The 17,170-nt window shown below is 39.1% G+C and overlaps 1 protein-coding gene and 1 long non-coding RNA gene across 9 annotated transcripts in view; both read left to right on the forward strand.

Annotated features, from left to right (window-relative positions):
* Nucleotides 1–4,506, forward strand: part of LOC109273328 (uncharacterized) — a 51,765-nt gene extending 47,259 nt beyond the window's left edge. Inside the window, exon 2 of the long non-coding RNA XR_002082973.2 lies at nucleotides 3,311–4,506. This is a non-coding gene — a long non-coding RNA (uncharacterized LOC109273328). The remainder of the gene's footprint in view (nucleotides 1–3,310) is intronic.
* The window catches only part of TJP1 (tight junction protein 1), a 367,980-nt gene that overhangs the window by 240,506 nt on the left and 110,304 nt on the right, over nucleotides 1–17,170 (forward strand). The window lies entirely within an intron of this gene.

Below are 17,170 nucleotides of genomic sequence, written 5' to 3' on the forward strand. Positions count from 1 at the left end.
AGACCTTCCTGAACCCACAAAATGAACTGTCCTCTGCCTTTCCTAAGGATTCCCTATCCTTCTTCACTTGATTTTTCTCCCTAGCACTTTCTACCATTTAACGTGTGTTTTTCTTACTTACTGTATTTGATTCTGTCTTTCTCCACTGCAGTGGAAGCTTGTGGGGGAAGGGCTTTTTGTCTGCTGAGGGCTTCTTAACTGCTGAGTCCCCAGCATATAGAACATGATAGATACTCAGTAATTGAATCTGGCCTAGAAAATAACTTTTTTCATCTTCAGAATGGTTGCTTAACTCTTCTGACCTTACACTGATAAAAAAATAAGAACAGTAAATATCAAATAGCAAGTCAAAATTAAGAATGGAAGCAAAGAATAATTCAGCAAAAGCAATAAGCAGATATGTATTGAGTGCCTGTGTGCTATCTCATATGTGAGCCCATTTAATCCTCAACATACCAACTGGTAAAAAGCAGTGATTTTCATTTTTATTGATAAGCAACTGATGCACATGGTCAGGATATATCTGGCAAAGCAAGGACCATTATGCAACTTTGCTTGTCTCAAACCACAGATTAATTTAGCATTTCAGAAGTGATATTTTCTTCTCACATGCAGAGAAGAAATATGTAACTTAAGAAAACATCATTCTTGTTGCTTGGGCAGCAGGTGTTAAGGGACCCACAAAATGGTCCTTCTATATTTCTTCATCAAAGATTTGCACTTCTGATCATAACATTCATTCTTCCTTGTATACTTACATATGGAAGTTCTCCCTTGCCCAAATTTTCACCCCTTCTCAAAATAAAAAAGTTTAACTTGAGCTTCCTAGTTAAAATTTTACCAGCAGATGAAAACACCTTTCTCTATCCCACCACCTCAGGAAATGCCCCTAGTTATGGGAATTCTTCATAGGTCTCCAGGCTTTGGAAATCCCATTTATGGTGTTGAACCCAACTTTGTTATGTGTCACACTTCAAGAAATCAGAAGACAGAGACCACAAACTCAAATTTGATTTTCAGCCACATCAGCTATGGTCAAGAAGGATATAGATTATGGGGCACCTGGCTGGCTCAGTCGGTTAAACGTCTGACTTTGGCTCAGGTCATGATCTCACAGTTTGTGGGTTCAAGCCCCACGTGGGGCTCTGTGCTGACAGCTCAGAGCCTGGAGCCTGCTTCAGATTCTGTGTCTCCCTCTCTCTCTGCCCCTCCTGCCACTTGTGCTCTATCTCTGTCTCTCAAAAATAAATAAACGTTAAAAAAATTTTAATTAAAAAAAGAAGGATATAGATTATATTTTTGGTGATAACTTTTACTTTCCCAATGGCTTACAGTCATTTAAAATTAGTAAAGGAGAAGAAGGGCTACAGTTTTGAGCTTTTTAAAATCTTGAGAATTTACTGATCCTGCTACTTCTTGCTGGCAAGTTGAGACACAAGTCAGGACTTCACAGCTTGTACACGACAAAACTTCACTAAGTCAGACTAATTGAGCACAGAGAAAGTTGGAATTAGTCAAAAGTAAAATTATAGCATGTAAAGAAATGCAGCCTTTTAATATTTTGCTTATACTGTAACTCCCATTAAATAGTACCTAAGTGTTGCAAAGTATAGGTCCCAAAGGGTGGGCCTCCTTTTAATGAGTAGTTAAGAATCATTTTTAATCAGCAGGTTGTTTGTACACAAGTATAAATTATTTTCAGTGGGTTAAATATTTTTGCTGAAATATTTTCCCCCTGCCCTTCTGCTTGGTAAGCTTTTTGTCGTAGATTAGCCAAACTCAACTTCAGACTACATTGGAATGCTGGCTCAGTGCCCTACCACCACGTTTAAGGCCCAGCCTTCCAAGCAAGTGGGGAGGGGATAAGACTCCTTCCCCTTGTCAGCCTTATGCAGTCACATTCCCCTCTTGTGAGTTCTTCTTGCTGCTCTTGGGAAATGTCAATGTCCTATTTTTAGAGGAGCAGTCCTCAAACTGGTGGTACCCTTTGAAACATACTTCAAGGACTTTGCAATATAGGAACTCTGATTCTGAGGTTAGCGATTTTCTGTTTAAGATAGTCACACTTCCACCAAGTTCTCTCCTAGGAACACCTTCCCCCCCAAACCTCCATCCAAGTTTTCCTTTTCTCTGCTTGCTTAGTTTCCTCTCTGTGTTCTTAGCCCTTGCTCTACTGGTTCTCCTTTTATTTGTCTCCCTCTCTAGACTGCAGATTCTTTGAAGACAGAGACCTTCCTTTTATTCTTTCTCATATTCCAGACAGCACCGTGAGTGACATCTAATAAGGAAACAATTAATGAATTATGGAGAAGAATGCTTTGTATTTACAGCAGGGCGATAATGGTGCAGCTTTACTCCACGGCATTGGAGTGGAAAAACTGGAAAAGTTTGGGAGTATTCATACTGCAGCCTTCCTATTGTGGGGTTTGCCCCTCCAACTTCTGTCTCTTCCTTTCCTGGAAAGGGGAAAGTGAGGAGACTATATACAGTTTTAATTTCTGAACCAAGAGTGAAATGGGGACATGGCAGGGGAGGAGGAAGAGATGGAGACCAGCCCATGTATCTGCTCTCCAAAACTTCCCTCTCTGGTCCTCTGGAATGAACGTAGTCAGGTCAAGGGATGACCAGAGCCAGTAAGACGGGCAATCCTACTCTGAGGGCTTTCTAGAATAACTCTTTTGCATTTCACGCTAGGGTGACTAGTTATTCTAGGGCTTTCTAGAATAACTCTTTTGCATTTCACACTAGGGTGACTAGATGTCTTCTGTTGCCCAGTGTCCCAATTCTAGCACTGAAAACCCTTTGTCACAGGAAACCACTCCCTTGCTTTTGGTGGTGGGTACTGAAGGTTGAGGGAAAAGTATGAAACCCGTGAGGTGGCCTCCAAATAGGGGCCAAAAGCAGGGGCGCTTTACTGCCAAAATGTACTGCATAGATGATCTACTCTCTGTAGTTGCTGTCACCCTTTTTACTCTAACACTCATGGTATCTGTGATTTACAGTTCATAGTAATGGATCATCATCCATTGTTGCATCACTCCGAGCAAGGAGATTTAAGTGTATAATTAAGGATGTTGTAATCATGAGTGTTAAGAATATGGCTTTGACGTGGCCCGTTGATTAACTGTTGTGCTTTAAGATAGTGCTTGTTAAAATGTTAACATTGTGAATATTCTGTCTTCATGTGAATATTCATTGTGACTATTCATGTCTTCAAAGAATTCAGATAATTAACGATTACAATAGCAATGCCAGCATGGCCCACATCTCATTGAAAAAGAAAGCTAAATGACTGGTGTTTTACTGACAGATGGAAGGACGCATTCAACTGGATTGGGGAGTCAAATCAGCAAAACAGGGCATGCTACACAATACACAGAATGGACATTGGAACTGGGCATGGAGAAGGTGATGTGAAGGCACATTTGGAAGCCAAATCCCACCAGTTTGGGCTGAGATCCGCGAGTACTTCTAAATCAATGAAAAGTTTTCTCATCTCCCCAAAAGAGATCAATAATCAGTTGGAAATAGCTGCTGCTGAACAATCTTAGACATACCACACGAATGAATATGCATTATGGTTTTATTCCCTGTTGCTCTATGCAGCTTACATTTTCTGATTCACAGGTTACAGTAATGCACCCTTGTGGGCAAACAAGGAAACCTAAATGCCAGATACGTTTGCCCCTTATGGTATAGAGCTAATTCTCTCAGGTCTCTGCAACCATCCTGCTGTCCGTAGCACATCAGATCAAATGTTCTGCCCAACTGTATTTTGATTTAAAATTAAACTTTTGAATCATCTTCTTGATTTGTGTGAAGATTTTAATGAAATCTGAAGACAACAAAAAAGGCACAAAGATTGTTGACATCTCATTCTACTTTGCTTACTGTTTGCAGATCCAGGATAGTTCAAATGTAAATTTTGGAAGTTCCATTCAATCTACAAACTTCTCACCAAAGAAACTGAAATGATCTTACCTATTAAATGCCTACATGCCTCATACACATACTCTTAAAAAAAAAAAAACATTTAAAAACAGAAGCAGTGTGATTGTTTACCTATGAAATTGAGGCTTTCATAATCCAAGTTTTGGGTCACTTTTCCATTTCCTCAAAATGTACAGAAGCATTTAATGAGATGTTTGAATTTATAGAAATGCAGGGAGAGAGCCTCCTAAGCATCTTTGCCTTACAAGATGATTGTCGTTGTTGTCAGTATAAAATGATACTAACGAATTGGCCGGGTGTAAAATCGTATTTTCGAGTGTTGTGGGACAAAAGGAATGTCCTTCTCTAATTTGGAGTAACACTGAAGATGAGAATGGAAGGAAAAGGACAGTAAAACAGACATTTATATGCTGTTTCTTCAGAAGTTTTTAGTGATCTTTGATGAAGCCCTAAGAAGCCTATGAAAGGATAAAGTGACTGAATCTGAGTCATTTGGTGTTATATTTAGGTTGTGGCAAAAACTCATATGGTAATAAAATGACTCCTTTTTGGAAATGACTGTTTCAATTTTTTTTTAATTATTGGAAAAGGGAAAAAATGTCATTAGAAAAGAGTCACGAAAAAATATTTTGCAAACTACATATCCAACAAAGTCCTTATATCTAGGCTATATAAAGAACTCTCAAAACTCAAGAGTAAAATAAATAAATAAATAAAAATCCTGTTAGAAAATGGACAAAAGACGTAGACATTTCCCTGAAGGAGATATACAGGTGAATTTCTCATTAGCCATTAGAGCAAGGCAAATTAAGATTACAATGAGGTACAATTACACACCTACCAGAATGGCCAAAATGAAACACAGTGAGAATGCCATATGCTGGCAAGGAAGCAAACTGCATTACTCATACATTGTTGGTTGGAATGTAAAATGGTACAGCTACTCTGAAAAATATTTCTACAGTTCTTTTCAACCACCCCCCCCCCCCCAAATAGGATTTACCATTGGACCCCACATTTGCATTTTTGGGCATTTGTCCCAGAGAAATGAAAAGTTATTTTCAGGCAGGGATTTGTACACAAATATTCAAAGTAGTTTTATTCATGCTATTCCCAAGTTGGAAAGTACTCAAATGTCCTTCAATGGATAATAGTTAAACTATGATACCTCCATAAGGTGGAATAAGGAAGGAATTAGTATTAGTGTTAGTATTATTTTTACAAAGGAATGAATTAATGATACATGCAACAACTAGTATAAACCCTAAGGAAAACATGCTGAGTGAGCAAAACCAATTCCAAAAGGTTATATACTGTATGACTCCATTTATGTAACATTCATGAAGTAATATAATTATAGAGATGGGGAACAGATCATTAGTTGCCAGGGGTTAGAGATTGGTGGGAGAGGGAACATAAGAGATTCTTGTGGTGAAAATACAGTTGAGTATCTTGGTGGTGGTGGTTGTGGCTATATAAGACCACAGCGATCAAGTTGCATAGAGCTACACGCACATGCACAACACAAGCCCTTATATAACTGGCGAAGTCTGAACACAGTCTTTGGAAAGCACCACTGTCAATTTCTTGGTTTCCATATTGTACTAGAGTTGTGTAAGATGCTAGCATCAGGGGAGCTGGGTGAAGGGAGCATGGGATTTCCCTGAACATTTCTTTGCATGTTCTTGTGATTCTACAATTACTTTAAAATAAAGTTTTATAAAATAGATATTTTAAACAGGGATAGCCTATGTGATGAATTTATAGGTGCAAACAACCTGATTAACAAGCCTTTAGGTACAATGTGGATGGATGTTTTTGGAGAGGTGGGAATGAATTCCCACAAGTCTAAAAACCTGTCCTTGCTAGCAAATGAAATCCTAAGCATTCCACCCTCAAATGGTTTTGTTGAGAGGATATTTAGCTTAATGTCATTACATTGGGCTGACACCAGGGATCCGTGTCATGTGGGTTTGAGCTGAACAGAGCTGCAAGTCAAAGTGAATTTTACATATGACTATTCAGTTTTGCGACCACATAAACAAAGGATGTCTAAACTGCTACAGGTGGTTCAGACAAGTGTTATTGAAAAAGGAAACAGAGAGAATAAAAATATTGTATCATGGCACTGAAAGAAGCAGGGCATTATTATTTTTGTGGGCGGTGGTAGTTAAATGTATCTGTTTAGCCCTGTTGTATTTATATTTTCCTTTTAAGGAGTCTTAAATTTATAGATCTTAAAAATATACAATATAAAGCCTACAAAATTTAAATACCCAATAAATATTTTTTAAGAGTTAAATTGTTATATCAGAGGACAGAAAAACATAAAATATTGTTACATTTTTCTAATACATTGTTCAAATAGTCCTATTAATTACTACTGATTGCCACTATTAACTGGTTCTTCTGTTGTTTTGTTAACACTTATGCACAGAGAAGGAAATAATGCAGAATAATATATAATCTCCATCCACGTAAAATATTTTGTATGTTAAAGCAATCACACATGTTTATAATTACTTACCATATATTATAAAGTCTTTTGTCTGTTATTTCTGTCTCAGATTCACTCTGTAAAAGTAGGTCACCGCAGGCATAACTTCTCTTTACAACAGAGGAAGAAGCAACATTAAGTGCAGCCGGAACTGTATTTCTCTTGAGGTGGGAGGGGGAGGGTAAAAAATACCGAATTGCTCATCTATTTATCTGCTCCTCCTGACCCATGTATGTGGATTGGGTTTTTCCCTTCATAAGAGAGCATTCTGCTTTGAGTACCACAGTTTAAATGTGCTCCTGGGTAGTGTGAACATGGCATCATACCTACCAAAGACAAGAGAGAGAGTAAAGGAGTATGAAGTTAAACAAACCTGGAAGGATTTTAAAAGAAGTGGTTTCTGGCACATAGTAAGAGTTCTAAAAATACTTGTTGAATAGGTGAAAACTGTGCTAATGAACAAGTGAGTGAAAAGTATGCTAAGTGTTGCTAAATTTTCTAGTCCAGCCAATGGCAGAGACTGTCTCTACAAAAGGAATTATGAGAACACAGATTAAAAATCTTATGGGCGTCTGTCACATTTTTTAGTTGACTTACATTGATTACATGCATAGGAATATCATGTTTTATGCTATTTTAGGCACGAGTTCCTTGCTGTGTTCAGATATCAGAGAAATGAATTTGGCTTTGTCAGAATATTTCCAAACAATCCAGAGTCAGGAAACCACACCCTTTCAAAACATACTCTCTCGCACACAGATTGAAGTTTAGCTGGATTTTTGCGTGTTTTCTAATTTGTCCAGCTTTTATAAAATTTTTCACTTTCATATATATACTCTCATGTGGAAATATTCATCATCTTTAAAATTAGATCCATTTAAAATTAGAGCTGTTCATAGAAGCAGAGTCTATGGTTTTATCATCTGTATTTTCCCTGAACTTGTAAAACCTACAAATAACCACATCCGATATTAGCCTCATAGTGTCAGGGATCAAAAGCTTTTGACTTTTTAGATCACTGAAAGTTATGGCTGGAAATGGTCTTAGGATTAATCCAGCATCCCCCTCCCCCCCCGCCAACACACCCCAATCTCCCAGGTCACTCCCCTCTGTTGTACAGATGAGGAAACTTTAGTCCCAGAAGACCTTTCCCAGATTATTTCCATTATGTTTTTTCTGATGCTTTCAGCATATGTGTCCACACTTTGTTAACAGGAGAGAACATTTATTTTAGTATTAGGTAGAATGATAATGAAGCTAATGGCTTTTCCTCAGCTCTTTGTGTTGTGCTTTCATTTTTTTTAAATTTTTTTAACTTTTTATTTTATTTTTGAGAGAGAGACAGAGACAGAGACAGAGCATGGGAGGGGCAGAGAGAGGGAGACACAGAATCCGAAGCAGGCTCCAGGCTCCAAGCTGTCAGCACAGAGCCCCACGTGGGGCTTGAACCCACAAACTGCGAGATCATGCCCTGAGCCGAAGTTGGAGGCTTAACTGGCTTGAGGCACTGACTGAGCGCCCCTGTTTTGCCCTTTCAATAGGAAAAGGCAGGACTGTCAGGAGCAGGAAATCAAAGTTCTGTCCCAAGTTAAGGAGGCCGAGTGGGGCCCTGGCTTCTGCTGCACCAACCTTCAGCTCAGCTGCAGGTTCTTCATTTGTCCCCTGTAGGTAGTTCCATAGATAATGAAGCTGCCGCCAATTTTTCTTAGCTTTTAAAGTCCAGTCTTCCCAAATATCATATTTAATGATCTTTTTGTGTTGTTAGGCTTTTTTGAATAATGTTAATTCCAAATCCATACATAGTCCAAAAAGGCATTTGCAACATTTACTAAATAATAGTTTGCTAATTCAAAAGAGTATAAAATATGGCCATTTACTTATAAGATTCTGTGCTTTAAAAAATGTACTTAAAAATTATATTGCACCTTTAAAAATATAAATGAAGAAGTTGGATAAATTAACATGTAAATGTGGGCGGCATTTGTGAGAAGAGTAATTCTAATGTACTGAAAATAGCCATATTCATCAAAAATTAAAGTATCAAATTGATTTTAAAATAGTTGCAAATAAATAGCTAGTATTATGGAGAAATACTTAACTGTCTTGAATTTTTTTATAGGTTTAATATTTTGCTGATGATACTAAAAGGAGCCATACAGTCCTTTGGAGGATTATTTTAAAGTTATGTGATTTAGCTAAATTAATCAGTCAAGATTTAAAACCCTTTAGGGGTGCCTGGGTGGCTCAGTTAGTTAAGCGTCCAACTTCGGCTCAGGTCATGATATCACGGTTCGTGGGTTTGAGCCCCACACTGGGCTCTGTGCTGACAGCTCAGAGCCTGGACTCTGCTTCAGATTCTGTGTCTCCCTCTCTCTCTGACCCTCCGCTGCTCATGCAGCTCTCTCTCTTTCTCTGAAAAATAAGTAAACATTTAAAAAGATGTTTAAAAATCCTTTAATATTTTTCCTTTAGTAAAAAATACCTTGGTTAAAATATCCATATGCACCTCAGTGACTCCTGTGATCATTTTTTTCCTGTGGTACTTTATTTTTTTTTTTTTCAACGTCTTTTTTTATTTATTTTTTTGGGGACAGAGACAGAGCGTGAACGGGGGAGGGGCAGAGAGAGAGGGAGACACAGAATCGGAAACAGGCTCCAGGCTCCGAGCCATCAGCCCAGAGCCTGACGCGGGGCTCGAACTCACGGACCGCGAGATCGTGACCTGGCTGAAGTCGGATGCTTAACCGACTGCGCCACCCAGGCGCCCCTCCTGTGGTACTTTAAACACTCTCTAATTAGTCCTTATACCTGAGTCCAGCATTTGCAGGTGGACATCTGTGGTAAATAGGAAACCTGATTTGTTCTTTCAGTACGAAGGGTGCAATGTGCCCTGTTGGAGAGTGCCCCAGATGTGTTCATATATGCTAGCATAGCCCCAGCTGTGGTGCTTAGAGGAGGGAGGGTCAGCCAGACTCTCACACATGTGTGCTCTCTTTATGCACTGGCTACTTGGATTGCAGAATTGTGAGGGAAGAAAGGCGGTGCCATCTGCCAGCAATCCCAAAGACTATTTCTCTTTTGTCTGGGATTGGTGACTGGAGGCAGAGCCGGACCTCTGTAGTCCTCAAAAGAAAAAAGTTCTCCATGGTCCATCAGTCATACCTGCCTCTATCAGTGAAGTGACTACTCGATTTGATAGCCCTCACTGTACAGACAAAAGGAGGCCATCTAGCAAAGCCTCCATTGTCTTTACAGTGGTTTCCATGTGTACATTTTCCTTTTTTAAAAAAAAAAAATTAATGTTTATGTTTGAGAGAGAGGGAGACAGAGTATGAGTAGGGGAGGTACAGAGAGAGGGAGGGAGACACAGAATCTGAAGCAGGCTCCAGGCTCCGAGCTGTCAGCACAGAGCCCCACGTGGGGCCCAAACTCACGGACTGTGAGATCATGACCTGAGCTGAAGTCAGGCGCTTAACCAACTGAGCCACCCAGGCGCCCCCCATGTGTACATTTTCTAGTGTCATGTGAATTCATAGTGAATTCCCAGTCAGATACCTTTATGGATTACATGCCATGTGCCCCCACGGTACTTAGAATCTCCTCTTTTGCATATGTTTGTGTAGTACTCCTGGAGATTTAGCCATACACATCAGTTTGACCTTGCTGTGTAACAAATCACCCAGTACTTAACATCTTAAAAAACGTTCATGATTCTGTGGGCTGCCGACTGGTTCTTTTGCTAGACTTGCCTGAGCTCACTCATACAGATGCAGTCAGTTTGTGGCTTGGCTGAAACTGGATGGTCTAGAATTCCCTCGCTCAAATGTCTGCAGGTTGGCACACTGTGAGCCAGGGTGTCTCATTTCTTTTCCACATGACCTCCAGCCCCTGCCAATTGGGGCTTCTTCCCATGGTGGTCTCAGGATTCTTAGCAACAAGAGAAACCACACCCTATTGCCCAAGTGTTTTTTAAGCTTCTGCTTGTGTTATATTTTTCTTTTAACTAAAACAGGTCACATTGCTGCCCAGATTCAAGGGATGGGGGGGAAATATTCCAACTCTTGATGAGAACTGCGATGCCACAGTGCAATAGGGTCTCCAAATAGGGATGGCTGCAGTGTCTGACAGTTATCTATAATATACCCACCTTTGCTGACAGGAGTATTTGTTTTTATTGTTTTTGTTGATTTTCATGATAAAAAATTTCAAATGTATATGAACATTCCAATATACTCCAAAATAGAAAGAATAATACAAGAAACTTCCCATATGCCCATCACCTGGATTCACCAATTTTCAATATTTTGCTACATTTCTGCCTCTACTTTTTAACTTTTCTCTTTGCTTAAATGTTTTTTATTTTTTATTTTTTTATTTTTTTTTCAACGTTTTTTATTTATTTTTGGGACAGAGAGAGACAGAGCATGAACGGGGGAGGGACAGAGAGAGAGGGAGACACAGAATCGGAAACAGGCTCCAGGCTCCGAGCCATCAGCCCAGAGCCTGACGCGGGGCTCGAACTCACGGACCGCGAGATCGTGACCTGGCTGAAGTCGGACGCTTAACCGACTGCGCCACCCAGGCGCCCCTGCTTAAATGTTTTTAAAGCAAATCCCAAGCATTGTTGATATTTGAACTCTAAATGTTTCCATATGCATCTTTTTTTTTTTTTTTTTTAAGTTTTTTGAGTGAGTGTAAGCAGGGGAAGGGCAGAGAAAGAGGGACAGATGATCTGAAGCACAGTGAGCCTGATGTGGGGCTTGAACTCGCTAACCATGAAATCATGACTTGAGCCAAAGTCAGATGCTCAACCAACTGAGCCACCCAGGTGCCCCTCCATATGCATCTCTTTTTTTTTTTTTTTTTTTCCAACTTTTTAAATTTATTTTTGGGACAGAGAGAGACAGAGCATGAACGGGGGAGGGGCAGAGAGAGAGGGAGACACAGAATCGGAAACAGGCTCCAGGCTCCGAGCCATCAGCCCAGAGCCGGACGCGGGGCTCGAACTCACGGACCGCGAGATCGTGACCTGGCTGAAGTCAGACGCTTAACCGACTGCGCCACCCAGGCGCCCCCATATGCATCTCTTAAAAAGGGATACCGTCCTGTGTAGCTGCAATGCCATTATCACATCTGGGTATCATTGCACACTCAGTCCATAATCAAATTTCCCCAAATGTCTGAAAAATGTCTTTTTACAATAGGTGGATCTGAAAAGGAATCCATCCACAGATGGTCCATATCAGTCCCAACTTGCTTTTCTTTTTTTCTAGTGATTTGTTTTGAAAATTGGGTCCATTTTCCTATGTAGAACTTCCTTCATTCTGTATTCATCTGTTTGCTTCCTTGCAGAGTTGTTTAACTCCTGCATCTCTATCTCCTGTATTTCTATTTATGAAAGTTAACCCTATAGGCTGACTTTCATGCAAGTTCCACTTTGGGGGCAGACATCCTCTGTAGATAGTACTGTTTGCTTCGGTTGTAGCACATGGAGGCATAAATGTTTGTTTGTCTTAGCTTTTAATGATGCTAATCTTGATCAGTGACTTGATCCTTTGATGATCAATTGCCTAGGTCTATTATTTCAAGTGTTACAAGATGATTTCCTTGTTAGCTGGAATTATTTTATTTATTTTTTAAAGTTTATTTATTTATTTGGGTGGAGGGGAGGGGCAAAGAGAGAGGGAGAGAGAATCGCAAGCAGGCTTGACACTGTCAGCATGGAGCCCGACGTGAGGCTTGAACTCATGAACTACGAGATCATGACCTGAGCTAAAATCAAGAGTCAGATGCTTAACCAACTGAGCCACCCAGGCGCCCCTGTAGTAATTATATAAGGAACATTTTTTTCATCAATTAGACTTATTTGATCATCTGAAATAACTCTCATAGTAAATACATTCTTTCCTTTAAATTGATGGCTTACAGAATAAGAAGTTGGTGCCCAAGTTATATCCAGGGCTATTCAATAAGTAGTTGTTTGGGGGTTCTCTCACTTTCCTTTTTGTTGTTATTATGAATTCATGGGATTTAGAAATTCAGTGTGTTTCAGTTAATTGCCTTTTTTTTCTTTTATATTGGGGAGCTCAAGTTGTTTTATCTTTGGCTAATGGGAACTCCTGGTTGTTGGCTTCTGTATCCCTTTGAGAACTTCCTTGCTTTCTGGCACAAAATATCCCAAGATTATCTTGTATATTTCTTGCTCCAGACCTATAGCCAGGCATTCCTTTCTGGAGGTTACAATATGCGCACTAGATGTGCTTGTTGCTATTAGGTTTTCATCCTTTCTAGTCTTTTTCATGGGTGAGAGCTAGGAAATCTCTACACACACACACATACATATTTATATTTATATATGTTTTAAAAGACACTTTAAAAACTAAGTCACACTGATTTTTAAAATTTAAATTAGAATTGCAACATTTTTATTTAGCTTCTCTGATTTTATACTTAAGTAAAAATCTTGTTTATAAGAATGTTAATATACCCTAATATATATTGATGCATTAACTAATATATAACCAATGTATAAGCATACATTATAATATTAACATTATTAGCATACACTAACATGTAAGCATTATTACTTTGAAATTGTTATATATTTATATGTAACTTTGAAACTATCATATATAATATAATGCTAATATTATAAATTATTGTATGTTAATGCTAATATATTAATATACTAATATATTTGTTAAAACACATGAATAGCAGCTAATTATTATATATAGCTTAATATGCAAATGAATATATAACCGTTTTATATTAGCTAATGCACGCATACACATGTATTAATAGTTTCAAAGTAATAATGCTGATATTATTACTAATAATTTACTGAATGAAATTTAGGATTTCTTTGGAGTGCTGTTTTCCTTAGAATATATTATACAAAGAATCTACAATCTACATTTGTGCAAGAGGCATAGGTTAGGTCACCAACTTAATGTATATTTTCTTGCTTCAGTTCCTTTTCATTTTTAACAGATTTTTTTTTCTTCTTCATTTCATTTATTTTCTTAAAGTGTGTAAAACATTTTTATGTTTCCAGAGTTGCAACTATGTTATAGAGTATATGTAAAAAAGTTATTATTGATATCCCCTCCCTGTTCCAAGGTAACTGCTTGTATTTATTCTTAATTTTCCTTCCAGTGTTTCTTTTACAAGCATATGCAGCTATTTTATTCCCTTTTAAAAATTATTTTAAACATAAAAACATATTTACCTTTTTAAAATGGAGTTTTACTCACATTTCTATATTTTATGTTTGTTTTATTTATTGTTTTTTTTAAACATTGATTTATTTTTGAGACAGAGAGAGACAGAGCATGAACGGGGGAGGGTCAGAGAGAGAGGGAGACACAGAATCCGAAGCAGGCTCCAGGCTCTGAGCTGTCAGCACAGAGCCCAACGCGGGGCTCGAACTCACAGACCGTGAGATCATGACCTGAGCCGAAGTCGGACGCTTAACCTACTGAGCCACCCAGGCACCCCTGTTTATTTGTTTTAAAAGAGTATTATTATAAAGATTTATCAGACACTCAAGTACATACAAACACACACACATTGTTAAAAAAAATCCAAACATACTCTGGGGGGACTCGATCATTCAGCTTATTTTAAGGAATGTCTTTTTTTTTTTTTTTTTTTTTTTTAATCCAGTGAGTTTGGGACTCCCTGCTATCTAGGGAAGACAGAATGCAAACTAAAGTGAAGTCAATAGATTTCTTCTTATCTCTGTTTACTGTTTGAGGCTGGAAAAATATCCCATGGCAATTCTTTCACAAACAGGAGTCTGAGAAAAAAAATGTCCCTTGAACATAACTGTGAACCTCCAGGTGTACCCTGTGTATTGTCCTCTGTGACTTTTTGGTTTATACTCTGACTCATTCGTAGTTACGTTCACAAACCTGAACTTAAGAAAAGTCTAGAGGCTCAAAATGATTATGTTTAAAATAATTACCTTAAGATTTGGAAAGGAGGAAGAATTGGCAAAATTGGAAGAATATCGGAGTTAAAATTGGCAGAATTTGATGCAGTTAGTAATCTTGTAACAATGTTAATTTTTTTAGCTTTTAACAAATCTACCATAGTTATGTAAGATATTAACATTAGGGTATGGTGGGTAAACTGGGTACTATCTTTGTAACTTTTCTGTACATCTAAAATTACTCCAAAACAAATTTTACTTAACACTCACGCACACAAGCTGCTGATTAAAAAGACTTAGGTGCATTCAATAAAAAGTTTACTTGAAGAGCTTCAACAAGTCAATAACAAAAATAACAGAAGGAAAAGGTGGGGGGAGTAAATGAGATAAACAGACAAGCAATGTACAATTTTTTGTCTACTAGATGGGCAGAAATCTAAAGGATTAATATTATCAAGTGTTCATATGGTGGGGGAAACAGGATAAGTTGGTCTGGTATTTTTCGAAGAATGGTAGACCATATCAGTTAAAAAAAATTTATTTTAAATAAGCATATACTTCAACCTAGAAAACCTCCTTTTGTCTCCTAGAGAAATACTTACACATGTGCACAAGAAGATATAAATAAAGGTTTTCATTGCAGCATTATAATATCAAAACCATCTTACTGAGACAAATTACGGTATATCCATATAATGGAATACTAGAGAGTCATTTTAAAATGGTGACGTAGGGGTGCTTGTGACTCAGTTGGTTAAGAGTCTGACCACAGCTCAGGTCATGATCTCACGGTTGGTGGGTTCAAGCCCTGCATTGGGCTCTGCCCGTCCCCTGCTCGTGCTTGCTCTCTCTCTCAAATAAATAAACTTTAAAAATAAATAAATAAAATAAAATTATGATTTTCATTGACATAATCTCTGACAAAAATATTAAATAAAAAATTGCAAAATAGTAAATATTAACTACCATTTGTTTTTAAAAAAGAGTATATATTCCTGTATAACTGCACACACACTTCTCCCCCCTTTCTCTTTGTTTTCATACAGATGTGTAAATAAATACACAGAAAGTGATCTGGAAATACACTGTCTGATTCAGTTTAAATAGTATTCCTGGGTAATAGGAATGAGAATGGGGGCATGTAGTCCAGTTGGACTTTTATTTTTATTTTTTTTATGTTTGTTTATTTTTCAGAGAGAGTGCAAGTGGGGGAGGGATGGAGAGAGAGGGGGACAGATGATCCGAAGCAGGCTCTGTGCTGAGAGCAGCAAGCCTGATGAAGTGGGGCCCGAACTCACTAACCTGGAGATCATGACCTGAGCTGAAGTCAGAAGCTCAACCGACTGAGCCACCCAGGTGCCCCCAGTTGGACTTTGAAAAATACCTGTGATTTCTTTCTTTCTTTCTTTCTTTCTTTCTTTCTTTCTTTCTTTCTTTCTTTCTTTCTCTTTCTCTCTCTTTCTCTCTCTCTCTCTCTTTCTTTTTTTCTTTCTTTTTTAATGTTTATTTATTTGTTTTGAGAGAGAGCATGCGCATGCATGGGAGGAGCAGAGAGAGGGAGAGAGAGAACGCCAAGCAGGCTCTGTGCTATCAGTGAAGAACCCGACCCCAGGCTCAATCTCATGAACATGAGCAGAAATCAGGAGTCCAGCACTTAACCAAATGAGCCATCCAGACAATCCCCCGCCATTGCTTCTTTCATGGAAGGAATGTATGTCTGCATTCGTTGTGAAACTGTGAAATTAAGGTGAGAAAGAAAGAATGCCAACAGACCTAGGCATGCCTTGACAACAGACAGACCTAGAGGCTAAAGAGAACTTGTGAGAAGCTTGTCACCAAGTCCTAGACTGTGATCTAGAGAGAGAGGAGGTCTCAGAGCTAATGCCTACATAATTTGTGGGGTACAGTAAAAAATGAAAGTGTGGGACCTTTTATTCAAAGAGCAGAAGACAGTGCCCTTAAAGGTACATACAGTTTTACTGTTTATCTTTTTTTTTAAGTGAGCTCCACACCCAACACTCAGCTTGAACTCACAAGCCTGAGATCAAGATGCTCCACCAGCTGAGCCAGCCAGGCACCCCACCATTTATCTTTGTATTGAGCAGTGCCAGTTTTAACAGCAAAGATCAGACTTTAACTTGTATGAGCAATCACTTAAATTACACAATCTGTATTTTGCTGCTTGTCTCTGGAGTTTTTCCCTTAAGCTGGCCAGAAGAGACAACCACAGGCAGACTCAGGGTGGAAGGAGAGAGGACCCCATTCCTGGGAGGAGCACATTGTAGCCAGTAGAGACCCTCATAGGGTCCTGGGGGTTCCACTTGCCTCCTGGGCCTACCGGGACCCCCTTCTCACAAGCCACGTGACCTAAATGCCCTAGCTGAGGGCAGGTCCTAGGGAAGCTGAGCTACAGGACTGCTAGCTCATGGCAGCCCCTAGCAGATGGCAACTACCAAGGATCCTTAAACCTCCACCCGTGACAGCTTGGTCCTCCAGTGGGGGCTAGGCGGGAAGCTCACCCCCACCAGGATATGGCCTCCTGTCAGCCTGGGGCTCTTGCCCAGCATAAGGTGCTATGGGTACACAGACCTGACCCAAGCCTGTCCCAGATCTTTGTGAGGGACAGAGGGTGGTGGAGCAGGGAGAGAGAGTGAGCCCTGACAGGGACTTCAGGAGTTGGGGGAATGGGTAGCCAAGAAACTCTCTGCAGATTCCAAAACAAATAGGACCACATGTGAGCTGAGGTCCCCAGTGCATGCCCATTGCCCCATCACCTTCCTTTACAA

Source organism: Panthera pardus, unplaced genomic scaffold, assembly GCF_024362965.1.
Source record: "Panthera pardus isolate Hobbes unplaced genomic scaffold, ASM2436296v1 HiC_scaffold_24, whole genome shotgun sequence".
In the NCBI taxonomy this organism is placed as follows: domain Eukaryota; kingdom Metazoa; phylum Chordata; class Mammalia; order Carnivora; family Felidae; genus Panthera; species Panthera pardus.